Below are 12,254 nucleotides of genomic sequence, written 5' to 3' on the forward strand. Positions count from 1 at the left end.
TATCAAGGCTGGGGGCAAGGAGAGCAAATCACTGTTGTAAGTACAAAGATTAAGGAAAACATGTTTTGTCTCTATCACCCTAACAACAGTTTTCAAAATTTTGAACCAGTCACAAATAAAAAATTAGTTGGAGAAAGCTGGATTCTTGCATAACAAAGATAAACTTTGAAAAAGAATGTTCTATCCCCAAATAAAATTACTTTTTCTTAGAAACAAGATTCTCTTCTCTAGAAGCATCCACAAAGAGAATGGTTTAATCTCTGAAACATAAACGAGGTAACCCAGGGCCATGAGTCCAGATTGTCTTTCATAGAATCCCACTAAGCCTGCCTCTTTCGTGGTCATAGCTCTTCTCACAGATGTTTACAGGTTGAAATGCTTAGTTTTCATTTACAGATTTCTTCCCTAAAAATGCATTTGTTCCAACAAGCATTTTGAGCAAAAATATAGCTTTTAACCATTCAGACATGGCCTCTGGGACTCAGTGGATCAAGCAGGAGATGACAGATGCAATTGGTTTGTAGAAATTTCAAGTCTTAAGAGAAAGATCTCCTAGGAAAAGTGGCACTTCTGCTGCTGCTTTTAAAGTGACAGAACAATAGATCTTGGGTTGCCTCGGGTGCTGCCTGAAGAATCAATAAACTCTCTTTAAAGACCCACTGATGTCTCATGAAAGGCATCCAAAAACATTCTACTTAGAATATCCATCGTATTTCCTTCTGAACAATGTAACTCCCCTACGGCTGACAAATTGAGGAAAGCTTATTTGTCTGTTTTAAAAAAATATCTGTTCTAATAGAGGACATTGAGAGGTAATTTGGAAATTTTCCTTTAGAAAGGGAGTCTTCAACTATGTTTTAATAGAAAGTGTGCTCATCAGGGAAACTTTTATTTAATAAAAATAAGCTGCAGCTGTTTGCTGACTCAGTGATATCTAAAATGTTGGAATATAAAAAGCCTTTATCATTAATTTGATCATTTTTTCATTTAATTTAAAAATCTAAAATATATATTATTTCTTTATTAGAATACATTTACATTCATTCTTAATAATAAGGACATCATTCTAAGTAAAAGCATGCCATTCCTAACTAATCAGATATATGTTGTCTGCCATTCAATCCATCAATATGTAAATTAAGATTGCCAAATTATTTTTTTAAGATTTATTTATTTATTTATTTATTTATTTATTTATTTATACAAGCACTGGGTACAGTCAGAAGCGTGGGTGAGAGAATTCACCAGAGCCAGAGCGGGGAGCAGAGCAGGCAGACTGACGAAGTACACTGCTGAGGGGAGCAGCGGGCGGCAGGAGAGGTCTGCGCGCCATGTGGGACCCTCCTCCGGTGGCCGGGGAGCAGCCGGGGATTGAACCGGCGCTGCAGAGGCTGCGGGCAGCTTTGCAACCCAGCGCTCAACCACTGTGCCACCGGGGAGGCCCTGTCATATATTCTTTAAATGAAATATCAAATTAGAATGACTAAATATCATTTCTTATAAATAATATGAATCTATGTTTCATAATTCATATTTTTCACATCGTAATTCAGACTTATTTGAGCTCTCTCTAGAAAATTTAAAACTCCTTTCATGATGAGGATTGCGATATTGATAGTGAAGAATCAGTGATTTTTAAAATTTAAAACATAAGTTTACATAAAATCAAAGCCAAAGCAATATAAAAAAAGAGAAGTAATTAAACATGAATAGAGGTAATAACATGAACCATTTAGAGATGAGAGAAGAAAAATCAGATTATAGAGCTCTAAATTTATACACTAATACTCAGAAAACCATGTATGGTTTTATCTCATAGAGCATCAAGTGTGAAATTGGGATTTTAGAAGAATATAGGAGACATGGCTGTGAATAAATGTGATTTTTTTTTAAGTACCTTCAACTTGAAGGGAAAAAAAATATCTCTGGAAGTACATGCCTTTTCTATAAAACAATAATTTTTTTGTTGCTGTGTTATTGTAGTTTCCTTCCCTAGTATATATAGTTACCAATATAATTTGCTGGACTTTTTTGTTGCTAAAATTGTGTTAGTGCAGCTTATTTGTTTAATAGAGTGTTTGGAGAAAATAACAAGTTAAAATGTTTTGAAGCAAAAAAACATCTCCCAGTACACATAGTCCTTATCATTCAGAAGATTCAGAAACTTATATCCTTGATTTCATAACGATACAGGTCCCAATATGAATCAAGGAGCTTTATTCAAAATTGCTAAAAATGGAAGCAACCAAGATGTCTTTCAGTAGATAAGTGGAATTATAATTGTGGTAAAGTCACACAATGAAGCTTATTCAGCACTAGAAATGAATGAGCTTTCAAGTCATGTAAAGATATGGAGAAATCTTACAGTATGGTGCTAAATGAAATAAGCTTAGTTAAAAAGGCTGCACAATGTATGGTTTCAACCATACAACATAATGTAAAAGTGATATTTTGAAGACAATTACAAGATCAGCTCTTGCCAGAGGGTAGGGAGGAGGGATAAATGAATAGGGAGAGCTTCCAGAATTTTTAGGGTTGTTAAACTATTCAATATGATACTGTAAAGGTAGCTACATATCATTATACATTTATCAAAATCAATAAAATGCAAACCAAGAGTGAACACTAATGTGAACTATGAACATTGAGTGATAATGGTGCACAATGTAGATAATTAATTGTAACAAATAAATCACTCTGGTTCAGAATGTTGAAAATGGTGGAGGGCATTTGTGTGTAGGGTGGATAGAGAAGTTATTGGAATTTTCTGTCTTGTCTGTTTAATTTGGCTGTGAACCTGAAACTACTCTATAAAATAAAGTCTATTTTAAAAATAAATAAGTAACAGATGGCAATAATACATTTTGGCATGAAAAGTTGTGATGTTGATGTATTAGTAATGCTAACACAGAGATCCTTAAAAATATATGTAGTCTTGGGAAGTTATTGTATCCTTCTTGAAAACTGCTACATTCTGATTAAACACACTCTTGGCTGAAATTTCTTTCGACCTTTACTAAAGTTAAATAATACCAGTCTCTGAAAGATTTATTACCACTTTCCCCTTATACTCTCTGTCCTTTTACAGTCAAATTGTATCTTATTTGTTGAAATTAAGCCTATACTTCCCTGGAAAATGTGACATGGATCCATGATGAATATGCAAGATTTCTTGTTAAATATAATGAAGAACTGAACAGGATTCTATTAACTTTCTGATTTTTTTTAAACTGCTGATAAAAATAATAAAAGCCTCCTGATCTAGTACTCTCATTACTAGAGGTCACCATCCACATATGCATGGCCTTCATGAGAGAGCGAGAGAAAAGGAAGCGAGGAAGTTGGGGAGGAGGAAGGAAGAGGGAGAGAGGAAACCAATAAATCTAGAAAATCAACAAAAATACATTTGATTCTAAATTTATAATTAACATGATTCAATCATTTACAAATCCCATTGCATTTCAGATTCCTGCAGTTCATTAGTACAATAAGTTTAAACAGTTATTGAAATGTAGATACTCAGAAATGTTGGCTAACAGACAAAATTATGATCAAGTCAGATATTACTCTAATAAAGTATAAGTCTACTTTTTAAAAGTCACTAACTGAATATGTAAAATATAGCCTATTGATAATAATACTGGACTACTAATAGGAATTCTTTAATTTTGAAAAAGACTCATTAACCCCAGGTTGTAAAACCCACCAAAATAAAAGAAGGGACAGATTTATGAAAGATTCAGCAAAATTATAAATTCTTTGGTATTGCGTTGACCTATTCTCAATCTGAAATGCATAACCAACTAAAAATAATCACTTGATACTGACTAAAACAAAAACAACCAAAACTCCATGTGCATAGCTATTGTTAAAGGGGATAATTTCAAGATAATGCAGCGACATCTTATATTATTTGGTTTGTTCTAACTTCAAAGCAAATTTTTAATATTTAGCAAAAAATTCCATATGGGAATATATACAATTTTTTTTTCATTGTGGAGGCCTCCCTGGTGCCCAAGGAACTAAGTCTCATCACTATGAAGCTATTCTCAGCCATGGCAGCAAGAGTTCGATTCCTGGCCAGGGAGCTAACCCACATAGCGCAGCAGACCTCTCCTGTCTTGCCCACTGCTCCCCTCAGCAGTGTATTTCAGTAGATCCACCTGTTCTGCTCCCTACTCTGTCTCTCTGAATTCTCACACTCCTGCACCTCCTGCCTATACCCCAGCTCTTGTATGCATAAATAATTAAATAAATCTTAAAAAAAAAAATTTTGAAAAAATCCTAATTAAATGATTTAAACAAGAATGTAGGAAGTAAAACTTAATGATATTTCCAAATAAATTATGCAGTGTGCTTTTGATTTCTGAGTACTAATCACTGCACTGAACCCACTAATATAATTTATGCCCTAAAGTACAATTAGCAAATAAATAATTGACTATTATACATGTCTTTAGTCTGATTAAGCATCTTGCAGTACTTATGAGGAATGAGAATTGCAAACAATACTTACACCCTAAGAATAGAAAATACAGTCCATATAAATGACATTTCTGAAAATACAAAAAAAAAGTGAAAAAAATCACAATTTAATAGCTATATGTTTTTTTAAATTTTGTTTGGTTGGAAATATGGCAGAAATACCCTCCTTTCATCAGGGAACTATTCCTCTCTTCAACCTACCCATGAGTTTGCACAAGTGCACCATGATTTTTTAGTCCTCTCTCCCTGCTACACTATTGCTATGTCAAAGGGTACAGATAATCAGAGTTGTCCTTTGTTTTCTTTTCCTGTTTGGTTTAATTTTAGAAACTGGAAATAAATACATACCTAAGAGTAAGTCCCTTCAATTTAGTGTTAAGAGTTGCAAAAATTCAAGGGACCATGGTGATGGTACTCAGGTGAATTAGTGGTAGAATTTCACAGGGACTATAACCAAACCGAAAAAGCATACATTGTAAAAAGATGAAGAACGATGTAAAAAATATATATAAAATAAAATTTTAAAAAAAATTGCAAGAATTGAAGTATGATATGGAGGAGAGGGAACTAGGGGGAGAGTCTGGCAGGTGGGGAGAGAGAGATTATAAGAAATCAACTGAGGGCCTCCCCAGTGGCGCAGTGGTTGAGCGCTGGGCTGCGAAGTCGCCTGCAGCCTCTGCAGCGCTGGGTCAATGCCCGGCCGCAGGGAAGGGTCCCACATGGCGTGCAGACCTCTCCTGTCATGCCTGCTGCTCCCCTCAGCAGTGTACTTCGGTCCTTCTGCCTGCTCTGCTCCTCACTCTGGCTCTGGTGAATTCTCTCACCCTCCCGCATTTCTGACTGTACCCAGTGATTGTATAAATAAATAAATAAATCTTAAAAAAAAAAATCAACTGAGTAGTGAAAGCCAGTTAAATCTTGTCTCCCAACAGGAATTTACCCTTCCTGGTTTTAATGAGGCACCTTAGTATCCTTCCCATGCATTCTCCATCCTGCCAAGGTTAGCCAGAAACTGAATTTCTAGTTTTTTAACCAAGATACCTAGTAGTACAATTACCATCTTTGTAGGTTTTAATTTTTTATGCTGTAACTTGCATTATTTTTATTGTATTATTGCTTTATTTAGGTAACATTTGTTTACAACATTGTATATGATTTAGGGAAATGGGTTTCTCCCTCTCTTTAGGTGTGTGCTACCATACCACACCAAACACAAAAGCACCAATAACCCCACACCACACTATATTATGCCTCCCCTCCAATTTGCCTCTACTCCACACACTATCACTCTGTCCTCTGGTAGCCTTAATTTTTAAGTCAGATTCTTAAGAGTTGTTTTGATTTAGTTTTGTCTGTCCCCCTGTTTTGTTACTCTATATTCTGAGCATGATTGAAATTACCCAGTATTAGTCAATTTCCTTCCGACTTACTTCATTTAGTACAATGTCCTCCACAATCATCTGTGTAATCACAAAAGGCAAAATTCCATACAATTTTATTGCTTAGTATTTCATTATATATATGTACTTTTTATCACAGTAACACTGATTTACAATACTGTTTGTGATTCAGATGAACAGGTTCATACCTTCTCACATGGTATGATGGTCCAAACCACGACGACCACCAAGGTACGCTTAGTCTTCCAACATAGTCCACTGTGCCCCTGACACAACTTCGTTTCCCCCATCCTTCTCTTATAAAACCTTGATGCCAGGGGCCTCCCCTGGTGGCGCAGGCGGTTGAGCGCAGTGCCATGAAGCTGTCCGCAGCCTCTGCAGTACCGGTTCGATCCCGGCCGGCCAGCGAGAGTCCCACATGACACGGCAGACCTCTCTTGTCTTGCCCGCTGCTCCCCTCAGCAGTGCATTTCATCAGTCTGCCTGTTCTGTTCTCTGTTCTGTCTCTGGTGAATCCTCTCACCCTCCCACGCATCTGGCCTATACTCCGGTTCTTGTGTAAATGAATAAATAAATCTTAAAAAAAAAAAAACCTTGATTACACAATTGATTTTCTAGGAATTGTTGCTAGTTTGGTTTTATCTGATTTTTGGTTTTGTTTTTCTACATTCCACATATTAGTGAAACCATTTAATATATGTCTTTCTCCTTCTGACTTATTTCACTTAGCATTATTCCTCCAGTTCCATTCATGTTTTTGCACATGGAAAAAAAAGCATCCTCTTTTATAGCTGAGTAGTATTCCATTGTGTATATATAGAACATATTTATAAACCACTCCTCTGTTCTTAGGCACTTAGGCTATTTCTATAACTTAACTACTGTAAACAGAGCTGCAGTGAACTCAGAAATGTAAATAGCCCTTCCAATCAGTGTTTTTGCATTCTTTGGGTAGACACCTAGGAATGGAGCTGCTGGATCATATGGTAAATCTATTTTTAATATTATGATAGACTTCCATACTGTTGTCCATAGGGGCTGAACCAGTCTGCACTCCCACCAATGGCATACAAACTATTCCTTTTTTTTTTTTTCACATGCTCTCCAATATTTGTCATTTGTGGTCTTTTGATATGGACCATTCTGATAGGTGTAATATGGTACTTCATTGTGTATATATCATGTGTTGCTAATCCAGACATGTTGGTTTTTTTCCTTAGATTGTCTTCATAGTCATTACCACTTTGTATTATGTTATGATTTTAAATGGGACCTCAACACAATTAATTAACCTGTGAATGCTTTTTCTCTTTATCTTTTTATTCTTGTCACTTAATTAACAGTTTTTTTATAGGAAAATGGAATTTTTTAGAGGTAGGAGGAAGGTAATGGACTTGATCAAAGACATTAGTTGAACATACCTAATAAAAAGCTAAGAATAGTGACACAGTAAGGAACACAGTGAGGCTACTGGATGGAGTTTGGGGAAAAGCTTGAGGTTTAGGTAAGCACAGGGGGTTGGGCACAGTGCTGTGGTGCTATCTGCAGCCTCTGCAGGAGGTGACCCACATGGCACAGCAGACCTCTCCTGGCTCGCCCGCTGCTCCCCTCAGCGGTGTACTTCAGTCAGTCTGCCTATTCTGTTCCCCACTCTGTCTCTGGTGAATACTCTCACCTCCCACACCTCTGGCCTATACCCCAGTTCTCGTATGCAGAAATAAAGAAATCTTTAAAAAAACAAAAGTAAATAAAATCAGCTCATTTGGTAGGTATTCTTTAAAAAAAAAAGATTCATGAGTAAAAGAAAGAAATTAGGGCAGTTATGGTGCAGACTATAAAACTATTCCTATCTTCAAGTTGATAATGAGTATCATAACTCAAAGAGATCTGTAAACTGAATCTTATGATTATAAATGCTCATAGACATGCACATGTATATGTGCACACACATAGAACCGCTGAATAATAAAGTATGACAGCAGGTATTACTCAGTTTGATATTTTACTTTTTAAAATCTCATTAAATTAATTGTTTTTAGTTTCCCATTCTTGAAGATAGTATGAGGAAAATCACATTCACATTTCTCAATGTCTACATTCCCTACCTCAGTGAAGAAAAATTCATCACCAATATATATATAATGCAGTGGTCTTATATTTAACTTCTAAGGAATTTGGATGGTATCTCATGCAACTGTCACTAAAGGGTTCTAATGAGTAGACTGACATGATCATACTTGCATTTCGAACACATTGCTACAATGGCCATATTAGGAATTATGGGAATATTTCTTTGGGATAGAAAACTTTAATGTGCAGGCCTCCCTAGCGGTGCAGGTGTTAAAGTCTCAGCACTATCAAGTTATCACCAGCCACTGTGGCCTGAGTTTGATCCCTGGCCAGGAAGTTGACCCAAATGGCGTAGCAGACCTCTCCTGTCTCACCTGCTGCTCCCCTCAGCAGTGTACTTCAGTAGCTCCACCTGTTCTGCTCCACACTCTGTCTCTGGTGAATCTGCTCACCAACCCCACCCCCGCACACCTCTGGCCTACACCCCAGTTCTTGTATCCATAAATAAATAAAATAAATCTTTTTTTAAAAAAAGGAAAACTTTTACGTGCATCAAACAAAAGGTGAGGATATCAGATTTGGGTGATGGCAAGTTAGGTACAGATATAGTTATGGGAATACTGGCTGAAAGGAAAGGAAGGTGAAGGCCAAAGTACTTTGAAAAGGCTGGGCAATATCAGAGGTAGCAATGGTACGTTTAATTTGGACATTATGGTTACTTTGATGCAGGCCTATACTGCATGCTAAATCACAAAATCCTCAACTATTGGTAGGTAAAGGCCTGATGAACACAAAAGAGAATAATAAAGAAGATGAAGTATGCCATCAAGTTTAGATTAAGCTATAAATTTTACTTCTGTTTAACAAGAACATATACTTTTGCAGGGTTTACTTATAAAATTTTGAGATGAGATTGAACTGTAAAATATGAGAAGTGGTATAATTAATCATTAATCAGTTACTAAAGATAAATTATATATGTCTAAAAGGACAGTGAGGTCAGGGCAGTAGACAATTCCACTTAAAAGTGGCACAGCACTTAATTGAGTGATGATGAAATATTATAGGATGCTGACATAATGGGTGCTGTTTGTTGTTGTTTTTCTATATTCCAAACCTTGGTTTTTTTTTTTAAACTACCATAAGCCCTCATTTAGCATCATCAACAGATTCTTGGAACTATAATTTTCAGTGAAACAACCTATAACAACAACATTTGTACCATAGGCTAATTAATAGAAATAAGAGCTAAGTTCTTAAGGCATATTTCTGATGACTAAACTTATAAATAAAGGTTTAAAACATTTCCAGCAATAAACAACAATTTGTATTCATTCATTCCTTCCTTCACTCACTTTCCAACCTGGTCAGACTTCATCTAGGCAGCTCAGGTCTCTAGGCTGCAACAAACCCTGGACAGGAGCCCCACACTCACTCAGAATGGAACAATTTAGACACACCAAGAAACCTACACATCCATGGGATATGGAAAAAAAAATAACCAGTTCTCAGGAAAAAAAAAAAAAAACTCTTGAAGACATGCTAACTCCACACAATCAGGGTCTGGCTAGGTATCTGTTTCTTTATTATTATTAAAACTAAAATCCAACCCTCAGCAGTGTATTTCAATAGATCTACCTGTTCTGTTCCCCACTCTCTCTCTGGTCAATCTTCTCACCCCCCCATACCTCTGGCCTACACCCCAGTTCTTGTATGCATAAACAAATAAAATAAATCTTAAAAAAGACTAAAATCTAAGTGATATAACCAGATCATCAATTTATCCTAGAGAAAAATAAAACATTGACAAAAGATTCATTGTACTTACACAGCAATGGTTATGTCTGTCTAAACTATAAAATTTAACACACAGCCAACGATTTTGTCAGCCTCTAGAAGATATTACTAGGAACTGATGCCATGCTTGAAGCATGAGAAAATGATATTTGTTCACTTGCAAAGACTACCAGACCCCAGTGCCTGCCAATAATGACCAGATTTCATTTAGCACGGGTGAAGAGATCTAGGTGTTGCTCTCCTGAAGCTCTCAGCTGATCAGTCAAGTACTCCCGGGCACATCCATCATATCTGGGTGACCCTCAATCAATAAACTACTGATCTCTCTGTCTGGAAGTTATTGCAGGGATTGCGCCAGGCAGTCACCACCAACTGGCTTCTTTCAGTAATATTATTTATGAGGGGCTCTAGAGTATAAGAACATGTGAGGGTTGTTTGTGGCCACAGGTGATAGAAATCACAGAAATTCTCAGATATACCTGGACAAGGAACTGATAGAGTGAGAGAAGGAAATGAGATACTGAAGTTTTGCAGCATAAGTTTGTAATATATTGTAAGAGGCAGGAATGGACACAGTGCAGGTTTTCTAATCCAGCAGACCGGGTAAAGGAGGAGTCCTGGAGCCCTCAGCGGCTTTTGCAGGTTTTTACTGGGGTTTAACCGGTACACAGGAGGCAGGGGTGCTGGGGGGCCGGGAGGCTGGCAGTCCTCCCAGCCCCCAGCAAATCCTCACTCTATCTGGGCTCTCTGGCATTCTCTCTGCTTCTCTTCTTCTTTTGGCTTCTGTTTGTTCTTGGGTTCTCTTTCAGCTTCTGCTGGCGTCCCCGTGATGACGCCCTTAAAAGCCCAGTCTTAGCCCAGGTGAATCCCACCTACCTATGCCCACACCCTACTCCAGGTGGCCGCCATCAGGCATGCATTCAGGACCGCAAGGATCCATCATCTATCCTGATGGCGGGAGGGCAGAAAAGCCTGACAATTTCCTTACCCTACATATATATATATGAATTCATTTGCTTAAATATATGTGGGGGAATTTATGATATAAGGTTACACTGTTACTTCATGAATATAATAATATCATAATGAAAAAATAAATTTACTTTAACACTTTACTGAATTCACAATTATGTCTTTTCTATCTGCAGACACAAAGCATAACAGTGTAAGAGGGTTACCAAATTTTCATCATATTAACAAGTGCATTCACTTTAAAAGACTAAAGTACTAGTCATGCTCCACTCTGATCAATGTGAAGCCAATTTCTCTGGGCTTCCTGGATATTCACAGGTAAAGCTGAGTTTCCCTTCTGTCCTGACCAATACTCTAAACTCTCAGATGCATGCTTCTTTCCACATAGATTCAATCCCTGTTTTCTATTTAGATCCACCAAGACTGATTCCTCCCCTTGGAAAGAAATTTCACATTTGCATCATTGAAAAATTAGTAGCACTAAATATATTTTCCCCAGGATGCAAACTTCAACCATCACTGAATATTTTTCCAATTTCCCAAAAGTGATTTGGAGAAGTCTCCTAAAAATATTCTGTTTTTCTAGAAGCTAAGAGACACTCAAATTTTATCCACTTTTTATGGAAGGATATTTATAAAATCCTATATGAATTTTAGGAAAAATTTTGGCTATAGGTTTGTATTCCTGGTCCTGATAAGTTTCTTACAGGTTCTAAAGGATGCATGCCCTGGGGAACTACTCTAAGTTTTGTAAATCAACATTTGAAGGAGATAGTAGAAAGAGTTCTGAATCCTCCTGCCAGCTAAGCAGAAATACAGAATGCTATCTGTGAGACTCCATTATAGAAAAGAAAATTGTTAAGCAGTTCTCAGTACAAAATATATATTTCCACAAAAACACATTTCCAGCTCCTGCTTTCATCCATTATTGAGTAATAAAAGATAGTTACTATTGAAATCTAAAGCTTAAATGAGTCTGAGGTAAGAAAACATAGCACATATTCAGGGCATCGTTTATATAGAAGAAATTCTTCAGAAAAAAACCATAAAACTCGAAGATATTAAATAGATTTATTGCCTCTGGCTTTAAACCAAAGGGAAACTATCAACTACACATTGTGCCCAGATGCTTTAAAAAGAGCATCTGTGTTACTTGGCTATCATCACTCAATCAACTCAAAATTCATGATCAGATTTCCTCTGTAGCTGATTCTTATCTAGATGTTTTTCACTGGAAGGTAGATAGTAGTATAGGGAAGAGGGCCACTGGTATATAAAACAGAGCAACTCTGGAAAGCTTTCCCCTGCATCATCCTGACAGGATCATAATAGCTACACATTGTTTAGAAGAACAGCATGTCACAAATTTGTCATGAATTCCGAAGCTCTCCCAGAATAACTTAAAGTAATGGTGTCTGTGACATCACTGAACTTGAACTTTAAATGTCTGGGCTTTTTGATAAAGTGACCTATTTTCTAACTACCTTCTGGGTAATTTACTTATGTGGTAAATATATCTATCACCTAATA

This window comes from Talpa occidentalis, unplaced genomic scaffold (assembly GCF_014898055.3).
Source record: "Talpa occidentalis isolate TD23 unplaced genomic scaffold, MPIMG_talOcc4v2.1 talOcc4.2, whole genome shotgun sequence".
In the NCBI taxonomy this organism is placed as follows: Eukaryota; Metazoa; Chordata; class Mammalia; order Eulipotyphla; family Talpidae; genus Talpa; species Talpa occidentalis.